Source organism: Nycticebus coucang, chromosome 3, assembly GCF_027406575.1.
Source record: "Nycticebus coucang isolate mNycCou1 chromosome 3, mNycCou1.pri, whole genome shotgun sequence".
Lineage (NCBI taxonomy): Eukaryota > Metazoa > Chordata > Mammalia > Primates > Lorisidae > Nycticebus > Nycticebus coucang.
Window position 1 is genome coordinate 17,759,584 of NC_069782.1, and position 13,147 is coordinate 17,772,730.

Consider the following 13,147-nt stretch of genomic DNA (forward strand, 5'->3'; position numbering starts at 1 on the left):
GTACCCTCCCTTCCCATCCATTCCTTCTCCAACCCCAAGTTGTTGCTCATAGCGGAAGTTACATTCCTTGATCTCAGGATGTAGAACAAATTTTTGGAAGAACTATGTCTTAATCTTATCAGCTGTGCTGTTAGTTTCAAAATCAAGCATACCCTCCTTAAAGTTAGTATAGCAAAATTTGATGTTTCAGATTTGGCTCATCATTTCCTTTGGGCTTACCAACTATCTTATGTTGTTTTTTTGTTGCTTTTGTCAATTTCCTGAAGAAGTTAGATATCAGTGTAACCTGGCTTATTGTACCCTCAATGAATCCCCAACAATAAAAAAAAAAAAAAAAAAAAATCTATTAGTCCTCTGCTGATCCCTTTAAAATCTGCTATATATATTTTCTTATCTATAAAATGGGAATTATGGTACTTAAGCTCACAGGGATTTCTGTATGAAATACATTTAATAAGATAATTTTAACCCATTACTACTGGATTTAGGGATGGTTGTTATTAAATTGGATTTTAGTATAGCCTTGACCAGTGTTTTTCGAACTGTCTCATTTCACAGCACACTTCAACCTATACTTAAACTTGCGTGCATACTTAAATTATGTTGATTAAAAAAAAGTAAACAAAAGAATATACTTAACTGTGCTTTGAGCTTCTTTTGAAAATAATTAATAAATGATCTGTAAAACTTTCTGTGTTGCACCTACGATCCTCTCATGGCACACCAGTTGAAAATCACTGCCCTAGACCAACATAATTAAAGAAGTAATTGTTTTGGGGAACAACATGTTACAGGATATACTACATATTCAATATAAGCTACTTTGATATATTTGTGTAAAATAAAATATTAAGGCAAGCTCTCTATAATTGAATTTCATATTTCTACTGCACATTTTTGCTTTTGTCTACCTTTAGAATGCCCGTGAGCAAGTGTCCTCTATAGGTCTCCCTCCCGGTTTTCCTGGTGCCAACAGTCTCTCCATTACTCACCCTTAGAATTGTGGAACCAACCTGGTCCTTCATACTCCTCAACTGGAAAATGACCAAACATTGTCTTTTTGCCCTTTAACACAATTCATTTGTTCATTCACAGATTTATGTAAAAGCATCTCTCCCTTGTAGTTTGTCTCACTTTAGCCACCCACTCGAGTAATAGTGGCCTTCTTCACTCAGTCTCTGTTCAATGCAGATTAAATATCACCAACAGACTACTCTTCCGTAAACATGGTTTTACAAGGTGTCCAGAAATAGTTGGCTATTTTAAAGTGCACATGAACTTTATGGACACCCTGTTCATCTGAAGTTGATGAACTTAATAGTTGTTTATTCTCGTCGATCAAATCAAGTTTGAAGTCTGCCTCGCTTACAAGCCCTTTCTGTGCTTTTGGACTTGATATTTCAACAGACACGCGCAACTTTTTCCTTCATCATTCTAACTAGATTCTTTTATTGTCCCTACAAAGATCATCTAATGTTCACTCCGTTGAATGACTACTGCTTTCTTTCCACCTGTTCAAATCTTCTTTTGTGAATATTAATGGATGGATTCATTAGCATAAATATGGTGTATGACTGTTAGAGTTGTATTGAACAACATTTCAGAAAGAAACTAAAACTATCACAACCCTTTTATTAGTAAGACTTTAATGAGTATTGCTTTCCTTGGAAGTCTGTGCCATGACATTGTAGGGTAGTAAGATCTTTTTAGTATCTCAGTAAGTAAACCTCTTAGTTAGGTATCAGAACAAGCTCATTCCATGTTAAATTCTACTCTTTAAAAACAGTAATAGAGAAGATTCACTCTATGTTCCTCAAATAAGATGGAACTTTTGAGAGCTGAATTTCATTTAAAATATTCTGGGCAATATGCTTTTAAAGGACCCCTGTTTATCACCATTGTCACCAAGTCCACCATTATCATCATCAGCGATTTAGTGAGTACCTACTACATTCCTGATCACTTATTGCTTGTTATGTAATTCTCACAACAAGATAAGTAATTTGTCCAAGGTCTCATATCTAGTAAGTGGGTAAGTCAGTATTTAAACCCAGGTCTGCTTAATTCTAAAGCCTGTGATTTTTTTCCCCTCAAAATATATAGCTACCCTAATTATCTATTTTATTAGATGTGAACATCTAATAAAATAGAACATCTAATAAAATAGATAAATAAAAACATAAGGCACATACAGGGAGGCCATAAAGTAGCCAACTATTTTAAGTTGCACACGAACTTTATGGACACCCTGTGTATCTGTTTTGATATGGTCATTGGGATATCTTTTAATACTCATCAACAGCTCTCAAACTAGTAGCATTTTTCAAAACATATTTCCTGGTAATACTAGTTTTATGAGATTTTAATAAGTGTATCTTGAAAAGTGACTTCTGTGGTCAGTTAAATTCAGTAAACATTAGGTTAAACACATTTGTTCACTACAGAATTTCTTAAAGCCTTTGTCAGGCTAATATATGCCCTGAGGCTGTTCTTCTGGTACTTCTGTTAGCCTGGGCTTAGAATTTCTGAGCTGCTTTCAAGACCTCCCAGACCACAGGTTGAGAACTCCTGATTTACGGCTTACATCTTTTCATCACAATCTACTTTCAAACAAAAATAGGCCACTTTACATATAGAACAAGAACCTTCTATCAGCATACTTGAATAACCGTCCCCTTTCCTGTGTGCTCTTTTTGTCACATGTTTTACCTATTTATAAAGCTCCATAACTATTATTTTTTAAAAGAGATGAAACACAAGAGAATGATATCTTTTATAATTTCCCATGTAAAGTTACCTTTCCAGCACTCTTCTTGGTTTGGATCCAGGGTTTCTTCTGGTATTATTTTCCTTCTATTTCCTTAGAGAAGTTCCTTTAATGTTTCTCGTAGGGCATGCCTACAGAGAGAATAGAGGCACTGGACACCGTCTTTCTCAGCGCGCTTCTCTTTCCCTTCCTCTCTGTGATTACCTCTAACAATGTCCATTTTTAACTTCATTCCCTCTTATCTTAGAAGAAGAGATGACTCTTTTGTCCAAGACTAATGCACCTGTGCCCTGGATGTCATTCCATTCCAACTCCCATAGGATCCCTCTCCATCAATTATTTTAACTTTTCTTCTATCTCCTATGTCTTCCCTTTTTCCGTCTTTTCCCTCTAGCCTACAGATGTCCTCAGGTCTTTTATCTTGAATCACCTTTCCCATGGTGTTCTGCCTTCTCAAGCTTCTATTCTCTCTCGTATATAACCAAATTTCCCCAAGTTTAGTCAATACCTTTTTAGCTCATTGAAGTATTTTTCTTTCCTCTCCCTCTCACTAAGCTTTTCAGTGACCTCCTAATGACTTTCTTTACTAGTTCTTAGTCTTCTAGCTAACTGTAGTTTTGCCAATTTTTATCTCATTCTCTGAAAATTCTTTTTTACCTTTTTTCTGGTTTCTCCTTTATACCTGCCTCTTAAGTGTTTATATTCTTCAATACTACTCTTATCACCTTCTATTCTAGGTCTTCACCTTTATTAGTGATATTGTCTAGTCTTGAGCCTTTCAGTGTGGTCCCTAGACCAGCAATATCAGCTGATATCTTGTTAGAAAGGAAAATCCTCAAGCCTTAAACAGAAGCTCTAAAGTAGAACCCATCAGTTGATTCTGATACATACAAAAGTTTGAGAAGAGAACCACTTGTCTTTGTTATATGGCTTCTTTTTTTTTTTTTTGAGACAAAGTCTCAAGTTGTCACCCTGGCTAGAGTGCTGTGGCATCACAGCTCACAGCAACCTCCAACTCCTGGGCTTAAGTGATTCTCTTGCCTCAGCCTCCCAAGTAGCTGGGACTACAGGCACCCACCACAACGCTTGGCTACTTTTTGGTTGTAGTTGTCATTGTTGTTTGGCAGGCCCGGGTTGGATTCGAACCCAGGCCTATATGGCTTTTCTTGACATGTCCCTAATCATCAGAGAAATGCAAATCAAAATAACCTTGAGATGTCACCTAACCCCAGTGAGAAATAGGCCACATCACAAAGTCCCAAAGCTACAGATGCTGGCTTGGATGTGGAGAGAAGAGGACACTGCTGGTGGGATTGCAAACTAATACAAACTCTTTGGAAAGAAGTATTGAGAATCCTCAAATTGCTAAAAGTAAACCTTCCGTATGATCCCACAATACCATTACTAGGTATCTACCCAAAAGAAAAAAAACCATTTTACCATAAGGACATTTGCATTAGGGAATGTTTATCACAGCTCAATTCACAATTGCCAAGATGAAGAATCAACCCAAGTGCCCATCAACACATGAGTGGATTAATAAACTGGTACGTGCAATACTATTCAGCCATAAAAACATGGTGACTTTACACCTTTGTATTAACCTGGCTGGACTGAAGAACATTATCGTTAGTAAAGTATCACAAGAATGGAAAATCAAGTATCCAATGTACTCCATACTAATATGAATAGTTAAACAAATACATGCCTACACAAAAGAAAAAAACAGTTAAAATCAAGTGGGGGGAGAGGGGAGGAGGAAGAGAGATTGGTGTGTTCCCTAATGGGCACAGTGTAAGAGTGTACAGCACACACTCTGGGTGAAGGGCTCAAGTACAACTTGGACTTTCCCTAAAAAATGCAAACAATGTAGCCTCATATTAATCTGAAATGTAAAAAAATTTTTATTTCTAGATCCATGCATTAAACTGGATATTTCTACATGGAAGAAATATCTAATGGAACTCAATATCTTTACTCCCTTACTTTCTCTTCTTTCTGTGTTTCCTGTGTCAGTTAGTGGAATGATTGTCTATCCAGTGTCCCAAATATGACATCCCCAAATCACATACTCCCTCTCCTTATATTCTCTTCTTGTATCTGCTCTTGAAATAACCTCTGAATTAGAAGAAGAAGAATGAGAGTTGAGTTAGTGTAGATAGGAAAGATTTAGGAGAGAACATATATGCAACGATTAGGAAGTCATTTGAGAGTTCAGTTTTGTTAAATATCAGGCTAAATAAGTGAAGATATAGTCTTACAATAGAATATTAGGAACCATAAAAATGAGTGAATTACATCTCACAGAAGAGCAAGAATGAATCTTAGGAACTTAGTATATGATAAATTATTCTATTTACATAAAGTTCAAAAGCATGTATAGTTGTTAAAGAACACACATATATGTGGTAATAACAGAGAAAAGCAAAAATATTGAAACTATAAGGGTAGTTACTCTGATGGGGGAAGGAAGTGTAGGGGATTGGGAAGGGGCACATAGGGCACTTCAAATAGGAAGGTGTATTGTATTTCTTTTCTTAAACTGGATGATGTCTTATAAATGTTATTTAGAAGACCTTAGTAAATGGTTGACAGTGAAAAGAAAAGAATTTGGATAACACCTAGAAGTTCAGATGAAGAATTTTTTCCAAGATAAGAGAGATGTCGGTATGTTTATTGGCAAGGAGACAAAGGAGTAACAGAGGAGGAGGCAGCACGTGGCCTGGTCGGGCTGCCATGCTGAGGTCTTGGAGGATCAGTGTCTCGGCATGCCTGTGACCCAGTCAAGGCACGCTTGTTAGGAAGCTCTGTTCTAGGGCAGTGTTTCTCAACTTTTATTTTCATTATCACCCTCTGAAGGAGCCATTTTCACCATTTTTTTCCTAATTGTGCCTATTCATGAAATTATAATATCTCAAATATACTGTTTATTTATGTACTCTGTATATGTGTGTGTGTGTGTGTGTGTGTGTATAATATATCTGTGCTTTCTAAATAAAATGAGTAAGTTTTGTCCTTTCCCCAAGAACCAGGTTTCACTTTCAAAACGCATATTCTGGCCACATGCAGTGGCTCATGTCTATAATCCCAGCACTTTGGGAGGCTTTGGCAGGAGGATCCCTTAAGCCCACAGTTTAAGACCAGCCTGGGCAACATAGTATCTCTACAAAAAATGTTTTAAAAAATTAGCCAGGCATGGTGACATGCACCTGTAGTCCTAGCTACTCCAGAGGCTGAGGCAGGAGGATTGCTTGAGCCCAGGAGTCCAAGGCTGTAGGGAGCTGCGATTGTGCCGCTCCACTCCAGCCTGGGCAACAGAGCAAGACTCTGTCTTTAAAAACAAAACTTCATGATCTAAGTAGGGCAAACGAAGTAAAACCTTTGTAGACTATGTCAGCCATTCACCAGCTTGTCTACAGGTAATAAAGGGGCTGGAATAGCGGGACTTGGGAGGTGAAGGTACCTGTCCTCATTTAGGTGAAAGGGTCTTCACTGGGAGGTGGTGCCTCAAATTTCTTCTGAAAAAATGAAAGGCATGTCTCTATCCTTTTGTGTCTCTTGAAACTAGGAGTGTGATTTCTGCATGTGAGTTCTGATAAGGAGTGTTGCATGGAGGAGAGGTGAAAATGTGGAGGTCTATGGAGGTGGCTAAAATATGTAGGTACATATGGAAGGTGCTGGCTCTGTTGTGCTGTTGATAATCAAGATTTACTTTTTAAGAAAATGAACTTTTGCTTTGGGTTCCCTTGGCGATGTACAAAAGAATTCTAGACAGAAGTTGAAATATGTTCTATGAAGTGAGTGCTAAACATTTACTGGAAGCATATATTTCTAAATTTAACAAAACGTAAATTTGGATTTTAAAACAGTCCTTAGATGAACCTGCTGATAATTTCTTCCTACTATCCAATTTTATGTGATTAATCAGGCTTATTCCAGAAAAATTAGGCATTGTGATACTGAAGACTCAGATTATTTCTATTTTGACAAGCTGCTTCTTTCTAATGTTTTCAATTTATGTGAGATTATCTTTAGATGTTCTCCCCTCGCTTTAATAATGCAATTAGTCTGTGAAGAATTTAAATAATTTGAAAGAAATGCAGGTAGATTAACTCTTAGTAGAAACCTAGTGTAAATCATCACAGCTAGAAGGCGTTTTTGACATTAAAGATGTTCCAATGTAACAAATCTGCCATAGTTTAAAAATGTACCCAGTGATCATGATGAGACTATGAAAGAGACTATGAAATGAGAGATTAAAACTTCATAAATAGTCCCTTCAATAATTATGTTGTTTACTTTATAATTTTACTCACCTTTTCTGGAAAAATTATGCCAGTGTCTTTCTAAAGTTGTTTGCTTGTTTTCTTTTTAGTTTGGTGCAATTATAACATCAGTTATGCCTCTGTTTCCTAGACAACAGTGTGATAAGGCGATAAGATGATTATTTATAAGGATTTATTTATGTTTATTTATCCCTATGTTAGTCTGTTATGTGGTAATACAGAAATGCTAAAGTAGTTTTATAAAATTTCACAACAAAATTTATAAAGCTTTGGGAGAGATCTGCAACTAAGCATTAATAGCCTTTTGTTTCAAACTCAATCCAAGAGAATTTGCAGCAAGAGTAGATAGGCTTGGGCTTGACAGCAGGTGTTTTCAGCATTTGCATCAAAGAATTCCTTATCCAATAAAGTACCAAGTAGAACACTACCCCCAAGAAAATTCCCAGAATAAATGAAGATGAAAAGAAAATTGTAATTTATGCATTTTGATAGAAAATATCTGTCATGGAGAAATGTATCTGAATGCAGATTTTGGCTTTGCATTAAGTATGATTATTCTTAACATCAGATTCTTCCACTTTTGAATCCTAGGAAGAGAAATCCATGGATAATTAAAGGTTGTAATCACTTTTTAATGGTTTACCTCTTATTGGTTTACCCAGGAGCTCTTTGTGAAAATGCTTACATTGTGTAGTATAAATATTAACTCTTTCAATTCCTAGATTTTTTCATTTCTCTTCCTTTGGAGGCAGAAGGTACTGGCCTTGTTTGTGTATTGTTATCACATGAGGACCAACACATGCCAATTATTCAAAATTCTATTCTAATTATTTACTTCAGAAAATGAGCTCAGATTTAGAAAATCCAGACTTTTAAAAATAGTCTTCACTAACTTCTAGCAGAAAATTTATTGAGTGAACGGAAGGCAGTTTAAATGATTATTTAAAGTCTGGGCACCAAGTGATTTATATTTTTTCTTTCTTTTTTATTTTTTTTACCAAGATAATAGTCTGGGAATTAAAAAGCAACACAATTCCTGGACATCAACCTCTAACCAATGAATTCTTAACCATCTTAAGTATCAGGACCTGTAATTAAGAAAATACCAAATCAAAATCGTATTTTTTTTTTTGAGACAGAGCCTCAAGCTGTCACCCTGGGTAGAGTGCTGTGGTGTCACAGCTCACAGCAACCTCCAACTCCTGGGCTTAAGTGATTCTCTTGCTTCGGCCTCCCAAGTAGCTGGGACTACAGGTGCCCTCCACCTGTACAGGTGCACCTGGCTATTTTTCAGTTGTAATTGTCATTGTTGTTTAGGCCCAGGCTGGATTTGAACCCTCCAGCTCTGGTGTATGTGGCTGGCGCCTTAGCCACTTGAGCTACAGGTGCCAAGCCAAAATCGTATTTTTCTATAAATTGTTTTCTTCTTATTATTAATTAGTAACAATAAGAGTTAATGTTTGTTGAGTTTTTACCATGTCCAGAAACTGCTAAGCATTATTATATGCATTATTTTTCAATAGATGCAAGGGCTACAAATTTGTTTTTGTTAGATGGATGAGTAATCTGTGATGAAGTCTGGGCTTTTAGCATGCCCATCACCTGAATAGTGTTCTGTTTCCACAGAGGTTGTACTAATTTACAATTGTGATTTGTGCTGCAGGAAACACAAAAGCACAGGTGTCTTTCTAATACAAGGACGGCTCTTCCTCTGTATGGATATCCTGTAGTGGGATTGCTGAATAGTAGATCTACTTCTAGCTTTTTGAGAAATCTTCATACGAATTTTCATAGAGGTTGTATTAATTTATGTTCCCACCAACAGTGTGTCTTTCCTTTTCACTACATCTCCACCAACATTTATTATTTTTTTACCTTTTTTTTCCTGTTATTTCTTTATTGGGGCGTGGAGGTGCATCATTCAGTAGAGATCTTCGTGCTGGCCCCTATGTGCATACAAGTATTTTTTTTACTTTAATAATGGGCATTCTGATAGGGGTAAAGTGGTGATGATTAGTGATCTTGAGCATTTTTTTCATATGTTTGTTGGATACTTGTTTCTCTTTGAAAAATGTCTGTTCTTGTCTGCTGTTCACTTTTTAATGGGACTGTTTTTTTTTTTCTTGCTTAGTTGTTTAGAGTCTGTTAGAGTTTCTTGTAGATTCTGGATATTAGTCTTTTGTCAGACATATTGTTTGTGAATATTTTCTCCCATTCTGTATTTCTTTTGCTGTGCAGAAGCTTTTTAGTTTGATTAAGTCCCATTTATTTATTTTTGTTTTTGTTGTACTTGCTTTGGCATCTTAGCTATAAATTCTTCGCCTACACCAATGTTGAGAATAGTTTTTCCTAGGTTTTCCTCTTGAGTTCTGATGGTTTAGCAGCTTTAATCCATCTTGAGTTAACTTTTATGTGGTGAGAGATAGTTAGGTGTCCACTTTCATTCTTCTGCATGTAGCTATTTAATTTTCCCAGAACCATTTATTAAATAGGGCATCTTCCCAGTGTATGTTTTTGTCTGCTTTGTTGAAAATAAGTTGTAAGTATATGGTTTTATTTCTGGATTCTCTATTCTGTTCCATTGGTCTATGTAGCTACTTTCATACCAGTATCATGCTGTTTTGGTTATTATAGCCTTGTGGTATAATTTGAAGTTGGGTAATGTGATGCCTTCAGATTTGTTCTTTTTGCTTAGGATTGCTTTGGCCATTCAGATTATTTTATGATTCCATATGTAATTTAGAATGTTTTTTTTTAATTCTGTGAAAAATAATATTGGTATTTTGATAGGAATTACATTGCATGTATAGATGACTGTGGGCAGTGTGGACATCTTAACTTCCAATCCATGAGCACAGGATGCTTTTCCGTTTGTTTGTGTCATCTGCAATTTCTTAGTGCTTTGTAGTTCTCCTTGTAAGGATCTTTGACCTCTTTGGGTAAGCGTATCCCTAGGTATTTTAACTTTTTTTGTAGCAATTATAAATATTATTGAGTTCTCGATTCAATTCAACTTGGTTGTTATTAGTGTATAGAAGTACTATTGATTTGCATACATTGATTTTGTAATCAGAGATTTTTCTGAATTCATTTATCAAATTCAGGAGTCTTTTGGAAGTGTCTTTAGGGTGTTCTAAGTATAAGATCACATCCTCAGCAGAGATAGTTTGCCTTCTTTTCCAATTTGGATACCCTTTATTTCTTTCTCTTGGGTGATTGCTCTGGCTAGGACTTTCAGGACTATGTTGAATAAAAGTAGTAAAAATGAGTATCCTTGTTTTGTTTCAGTTCTTAGGTGGAATGTTTTCAAGTTTCCCCATTCCGTATAATATTGACGTGGATTTATTATATATGGATTCTATTATTTTGAGGTATGTTTCTTCTATTGGTAGTTTGTTAAGGGTTTGAAGGGATTCTGGACTTTATTAGGTTCTGGTTTTGATCCAGCTATTGAAATGATCATGTGGCTTTTATTTTAAACTCTGTTTATGTGGTGAGTCACATTTATTGCTTTACACTTTTTTGAGACAGTGTCTCCCTCTGTTGGCCCAGGCTACAGTACCATGACGTCAACCTACATCACAGCAACCTCAAACTCTTAGGTTCAAGAGATCCTCCTGCCTCAGACTCCCAACTAGCTGGAACTACAGGCACCTGCTATGAAGCTGGGCTGATTTTTCTATTTTTAGTAGACAGGGTCTCACTCTTGCTCTGGCTGGTCTCAAACCCCTGAACTCAAGTGATCCTCCTGCCCAGACTCCAGAGTGCTGGGATAACAGGTGTGAGCCACCGCATCTGGCTGATTTGCACGTGTTCAACTATTCTTCATCCCTGGGATGAAACCTACTTGATTGTGGAAAATTTTTTGACATACCGTTATATTTGGTTTGCTCATATTTTCTTGAGGATTTTTGGATCTGTGTCCATCAGAGATGTTGGTCTGTATTTTTGTTGTTGTTGTTGTGGTTTTTGCTGCATCCTTTCCTGGCTTTGGTGTCAGGGTGATACTGGCTTCATAGAATGAGTTAGAGAGGATTTCTTCCTTCTCAATCTTTTAGAACAGTTTCAGTAAGATTGGTATCAGTTCTTCTTTTTCTTTGTATATCTGGTAAAATTAAGCTGTAAATCCATGTGGGCCTGGGCTTTGTTAATTGGAAGTTTTTTTGAGTACTGACTCAATCTCACTCCTCATTATTGATATTTGCAGGATTTCTACTTATTCCTGATTCAAGCTAGGAGGGTTATATGTTTTCAGGAATTTATCCATTTCCTTGGGGTTTTCTTTTCTTTTCTTTTTTTTTTTTTTTTGTTGCAGTTTGGCCGGGGCTGGGTTTGAACCCACCACCCTCGGCATATGGGGCCGGCGCCCTACTCACTGAGCCACAGGCGCCGCCCCTCCTTGGGGTTTTCTAATTTATGTGCATAGAGGTGTTTATAGCAGTCTTGTATGATCTTTTGTATTTCTGTGATATCAATTGCAATATCTCTTTTTTCTTTTCTGGTTGAGCTTATTTGAATCCTGTTCTCTGTTCTTGGTTAACCTAGCTAGTGGTCTATCAATTTTGTTTTTCTTTTTAAATAACCAATTTTTGTTTGTTTCAATTTGATTTAGTTCCATTTTGATCTTTGTTAATTCTTGTCTTCAGCTAGCTTTGGCTTTGGTTTGTTCTTGTTTATCTAGTTCCTAGAGGTGTCATATTAGGTTGTTAATTTGTGGTTTTCACATCTTTGATATAGGCATTTAGTGCCATAAACTTGACCTTGAGACCCAAGATATGACCCAGGTTTCTCTGACCCTCCCTAGTCCAGCAGCAGGGCAGCAGCAAACTCAGGACAGGGCTTAGAGCATTGGGGGATGGGCCCCCTGACTGGCTCTGGGTGCGGGTGACACTCTGGAAACCATGTGAGCTCAAGCAATGCCTTTGCATGATCCCCCGGTATCTCCTCGTACCACTCTGGAGGCCTGTGGGTGTTGAGGAGCTCTTCCGTAGGTAAAACTGTAACAGTCTGAGGTGGGAGTGTAGCACCCCAAAGGTCTCTTGGTTTCCCCTTGCCTGGGTCCAGGTCTGGGGGCTGCTCAAGACCCCAGTGGCCCCAGTGAGGCCGTCTAGATTCTACTTTCACCCTTGGCATCTCCTATCATCTCTCTGTTATCTTTAAACATTCTTTCTCCAATGACCTAGTAGAAATACGGGTATTTGATGTGTACCCTGATTCTCAATGCTTGCCAGCAAGAGGCATCTTGCTGCCATGTGTCAACATTATACTTAATTCTCTCAATATCTTCATGAGGTAGATACTGGATTATCTTTATTTCCCGATTAGAAAATAGAAGCTCTAAGAGGTTAAATATAAGTGAAGTCACGTGAGTGGCTGAGGTGGTTTTCAAGCCCAGTGGTGTGAACCACAGTCAGAACTTTTCAGAAAACAGAGCTCAGTGTTTATATATCTTATTTGATCTCATCTGTGTGACTTTGAAACATTTTTAAGGAAACGTACTTTCTTTTAGAAAATTTTCCAGAACTCCCTGGGATGCTTTTTTTTGAACATTTTTAATGCTGAATTACATCTTAAAATTATTTTAAGCATTTGCTTTTATGAATTTTTTTAATTACTAAATGAGATGTGATGAAGAAATCATGAACCTACATTTAGTTTAAGATCAAGTTGTTATAATTTTAGTTTTTAAAATATAATGTTGAAGTTGCTTTATTTTTGGTCCATTGGCACACACACACACAAAGAAAGATCAACCTCTCAGCTTAAAAAGAGGAGAAGTTCATGCTGTACTTATATTTTTTTCTGTGGTTAAAAATACAAAATTTTTATTGCCACAATAACAAGTTAGCATTATTAGCTGGCAGTGAATGCTGACACTTCACTAGGTGTCAGGCAATATATGGGTAACGTGGACTGAAAATGACTTAACCCTTATTTCTGAGTATTCTGATAATTATCTGTACCCCACATAATCTGCTCAGGCTTGGAGGCTGCTAGGATTGAATTTCCCCATTGTAAATTATCTATCGCTGGTTCCTAAAAATCATATCCTAAATTACCAAAGATTTTATAATCTAGCAATAGCAGATAATCT

General features: G+C 36.8%; 1 protein-coding gene across 5 annotated transcripts in view; it reads left to right on the forward strand.

The window, feature by feature from the left end:
• SLC41A2 (solute carrier family 41 member 2) overlaps window positions 1–13,147 on the forward strand; it is a 119,688-nt gene that overhangs the window by 68,745 nt on the left and 37,796 nt on the right. The window lies entirely within an intron of this gene.